The following is a 4,898-nucleotide window of genomic DNA, read 5'->3' as shown; positions in this document are numbered from 1 at the left end:
GTGTGGCAGCAGGGGTGTGTGCGCTCCCACAAAACTGTAGCTGGCTAGGGGCAGCGTCAACTCTCCTATTCTCATGGCCCCAGGGCCAGCTTTCCCATGATGCCCAGGTTAGGGGTGGGGTCAGTTCTGCACAGTTTCTCACATATCAACATGTCTCCCAGGTGGCAGTCCATTGGTAGTAACAGATGCCTTAGGGCCACTGACCTAGACTGGCTCCCGGTGGGTGGCAGCACAGGCCAGGACTCCACGATGGTGCCAGGAGGCATCACCAACTACTCACGTCACCCTGTTCCTCACGACCCCTGAGTCTCCAGTTCTGCCTGTCTTCATTGTGCCCACATCTTTCTGTTTCTCTCTCTTCCATTTGTCCACCACTCACTTGCTCCTCTTAGTGGTGCCCAGGGACTCTGAGTGTCTGGGGTCATCTAGGGAGTGGTCTCAGGAATGCTAGGCCCTATCAACTTGTGGGCTATCAACTTGCGTGGTGGATGGAGCTGGACTGGGGTATTCTCAGGCTAGCTCCCTGTGCAGGCGCCCTGAAGCCCGACTGGTGTTTGCCTTAAGCTCACTTTTGCAGGGAATGTTAGGCTACTAATCAATCATTCAGATGTTCATAGGCCAGAACTCTGAGTGAAGACATGGCCTCTCTCTTCTCTGCCACTTGCTGACACACATGTGACACAGCAGCCTCACCTGCAAGGCCTCTAGGGGCAGATCATTATTATTTCTTAATTTGAGTTTTGTAATGAAACCCTGTGTTCAGACTCATTAACATCAGGAAAGGATAGTTTAAAAAAGTCAGCCTTTCCTCACTCCCTTCTCTTATGCGCTTTAAGGAAGACGGCTGTTTAGGGAGAGTCTCTTTGTTGAGTGAGACATGTAGGGTATAGTGAAAGCAAGTGAAGGCTGTGTTCTGCACAGAAGAAGCCGAGGTGCAGGTGCGCGGGTGCGTGGAAGGAACCTACATCACACGCTTGATCTTGCTGTTTTTCCTTAGATGCGAATGACTGTCATCTGCTGAGATGTGGCTGATTTGTGTTTGCTTCTTGTGTTCTGCTAGGCTCTGTTGCCTGCCTCTTTCTTGGTAATCCTGTACTTTACTCTACAGGCTGGTGGAGCTCTGATTCTGAGTCCTCTTGCTATTGACTTATCCTTGATGGGATGGGATCCATTTCTTTCTCCATTACATTCTCAGTTTAGCCTGGGCCAAGGGCACTTACCCTGCAACTGCAGCATGAAAGACCAGTTTTCTCTCCTCTGGATTTTCATCTCAGGAGCAGAGGGTCAGCCCCCTCTGTAACTCACCATGCTACCCAGATATCTCTTGGCATAATGATACCTCCCCAGAGCCTGGAACAGGAAATTCTACTTTCAGGCAGATACTTTCTCATCTTCCCGCAGAGCCTCCAAGCCAGCTTATCTCCTTTCCCTTCCTTCTATTACATTTTTGTCTTCCAATCCATAAGGTTCTAAATGATGGGATTCTTGCTTCCTCTCTTGTCTAATTAAAATATTCCTTGTCATTTCCTAAATTTCTCAAAATAAATATTTGCCTCTCCATTTCCTGAAGGCTAAGATTATGAGTGGGCACAGGGAGAAAGGAACTTACTGACAGGGAACACACAGGAAGCCTGTTGGGAAGTAGCAGAGGGTACACTCTAAGGGGATGCTGGCAGTTGGGTGTTCTCAGGTTTCTGTGGTCGTACTCGCTTTCAAAACTCGATAGCGAAAACTCAAAACTCATTCTTTGCGAAATGGCAGACTGGAAATTAATATTAATACACCCTCCAATAGTACAAGTGCTTTGGGGTTAGGATCATTATTTATGGGAGTAGGGTGTATCAACTTTATGCTGAGTTCTGGGGACCCATGCCTCAAACTGCTACATAGCAATTAAAGTTTATAGCTTTATGTAACAACGCAACCAAACTGTAGCATTTGCTTCCACATCTGCTTCTTCTTTCGGTAAGCCACCTCCCCACCCCATTATAGTTCTCACTCCGTGTCCCAGCAGTTAGCTTACCACTTTGCATGACTGTCATCTGCAGTCAGCAGGCAACCATTTACTGAAAACGGTAATATTCTAAAAGGCCACAAGATGGGCTCATTTCACTGTGGAAGTTTGTGAAACACTCCTGAATCATTATATTATCATTTCTTTTTCTGCAAAAATGAGGGATTTCATGATGTATGTTTCCGAATCTTAAGGAGGAATTAAAGTGCTTTTAGTGTTTGGCTAGTTATTTATTCATCTAAAGTTATATTAAAGTCATAGTATTATTTATGATTTTCTCTTGTGGCTTTGAAAAACAATAAGATTTCATTTTTGTTCTTTTTATATTATCTTTATTATAAAACTGAAATAAGTGTCTTGGTATATATGGGATAGAAGATGATATTTCTTGTTCTTAGACCTCAAAATGGTGATTGTTACTTTTTTAAAAAAATATGAATCTTCACTAAACTGAGTGTCCTTTGCTCTGTTTCTTGGAAGTTGGCTCTGTGCCAGGCAGTGCTGCTTTTAATCAGGAGAGACATCAGTTCCAGCATCATAATCCACACACTGAGCCCTGAAAACCCTGCTGCCTAAAGCCACACTAATGGCTGGGAAAAGGTCAGCTTCTGGGAAAATGAATGTGAAGGTCTTTGCAGAGATCTGTGTCCCTCTTTCACAGCAGCTGTGGATAGCAGCTAGACACTTCCAAACACACTTATCAATCGTGAAAGCTGTCCTGCACCTTCAGACCATGTCCACTCAGCTGCCTGTGATTTTTCCTAAGCACTCTTCACTTTTCATGGAACACATTTTCTTTTTCTTCCCCTTTTCACTATTCTAAATTGCCAACACAATTTTCCTGAATAGAGGCACTGTGCGTGTTATACTCCCCCCCAGTTCCGCTATTGTCACCATGAATTGTGTTAAGACTTTTAGAAAGTTATAATTTGTCTCACATATCTTCTTGCAAGTGTAGCCCTTGAAGTGCATTTTACAGTTGCTAATGCTGTGTGTCACACTGTCTGTGCGCCCAACAAATGAGAACATATCTAAGAACCCCTACATCTGTGTAAATTAAATTTCTTAAGATCTCAGCTTAGAGGACAACTCTGCATGTGGTGGTAGCCCATCAGGTTTTGCTCCAGCTCGTGAGAAGACTAGACCTGTCTGTCCATTGTAGTATTTGGGATGACTGAAGTTATGAAGCTGTGTGAACATTTCCCAACTGGAATTCTAGACATCAGCACATTCTGCTTTCTGAGCTGCTTCTTCATGACTTCAGCTTGTCTGTCAGAGCTGTTGTGTCTGTGCTACTGTCTCACTGAACCTGTGTGTCTATGCTTTCAGGAGTGTGTGTGCTATTACTGTCTGTTACTGTAGCAAGTGGCCTATGACTGTTCTATAGTGTTTTATATATTCCTTGAGAGAGTCTTCTTTACAAGAAAGTACATTTTAAACAAAAGTTTAGAATGCTTTTATCTTAATCTTGTGAGATTTTAGACCTCTGGGATCTTTCAGGATTCCAACTTTAGGCATTACAGCATTAAAAATTATGTTTCTCAAAATTGTGGTCCAAACTCTATGCTAGGAGAGTCTACATTGTAATTTTGACATTTGTTCACCAAGTTAGGAAACTGAGAGTCAAAGTGAGAGACTTGCCAAGTCTCCAAATAGACAATAACAATGACTTTAGTTAATAACAACCTATTGACTACAGCTTTTAGTATATGCTCTTTTGAAGAAATGTGTGTGATAAGGTCTCAATAATTTTGTTCTTTTAGAAGAATAATTTAACTGATGCCCTTCTGGGACCTGTCATATAACAGAAGCTTGAGTCATAGAACTATGGCTGCCTCTGCCCCCAGCCACTTCTGAAAGGTCTATGTGGAAAAATCAAACCAGAGGATGTCTGATGGCATGTAGTTAAGGTTGGTTCAGGAGTGCAAGGATAGGCAGGGATAAGGTGAGGAGACACTATCTAGCTGAACCACATCTTGTTTCCTCAGATGGAGCTGATTTCCAGGCCTTCTCAGGGCATTAGTGATGATCCAACTGGCCCTGAGAGAATTCTGGAATATAATCTCTGACATTCCATTTACTTATTCTATAAGAGGATTCAGACACATTCCATGAGCATGCACCATCATGATACAGGGGTGAAGAAAGCTAAAATAATTCCTTTCTTTCTAAGAGCTAAGCTTTACAACCAAACAGAAATTATAAAATTTTATGGAGGACATTTGAAGCAGAGAAAACAGGGGTTGGTGGGAAGAATTTATTGTGTTCAGTTTAAAAGATAGGGGCTAAAGAGATGCCTCAGCAGTTAAGGGCACTTGTGCTCTTGCGAAGGACATAGGTTCAGTTCTCAGCACCCACGTGGCTACAGACACTGCACTCATGAAGTGCACACACATACTGGCAGGTACTCACGAAGACACATAAATTAAATTTTAAAAGAAGAGATAAAATATATGCAGCACTAAAGGATTCACCTGCTATCACCATCGTGTCTTTGCAGTGGTTGATATTAGCCGTCCAATATCCTGGCATCCCTGGAGAAAAGCATTCACTGCTGGGCATCTTTATTACATCCATAAGTATCCTGGATCAGTTTAAGCAGCTGGCATAACTGAGGGGCCGAAGAAGGGCTTGCTCTGGAACTGACTGTTCTGTAGTGAAGAGGTGCAAATTAGTTCAGTTAGGATGCATCCAAGTCAAGGAAGACAGCTGGAAACCTCTTGAAGATGTGATAATCCATACTGTGTCAACTACTCTGAGGAAAGCATAGAACAAATAAAACTTTCACCCTCAGGAGGCACAGAACCGAGGCCACCATAGCAAAGGCTTACAGGATGACTCTCAGGCTTAGAGGATGGCTCATGTCATCTATGTTCCCTTTATT

General features: G+C 43.1%; 1 non-coding gene across 1 annotated transcript; it reads right to left on the bottom strand.

The window, feature by feature from the left end:
• Positions 1–579: 579 nt before the first annotated feature.
• On the bottom strand, positions 580–715 carry LOC129678360 (small nucleolar RNA SNORA17). Its single transcript, XR_008720356.1, has one exon. It is a non-coding gene; the product is annotated as a small nucleolar RNA SNORA17 (small nucleolar RNA).
• Positions 716–4,898: the final 4,183 nt, after the last annotated feature.

The sequence above is a fragment of the Psammomys obesus genome, unplaced genomic scaffold (assembly GCF_907164565.1).
Source record: "Psammomys obesus unplaced genomic scaffold, mPsaObe1.curated_primary_1811, whole genome shotgun sequence".
NCBI classification, from domain to species: Eukaryota; Metazoa; Chordata; class Mammalia; order Rodentia; family Muridae; genus Psammomys; species Psammomys obesus.
The sequence above is the reverse complement of the archived record's forward strand: the minus strand, read 5'-3'. Positions and strand labels throughout refer to the sequence as shown.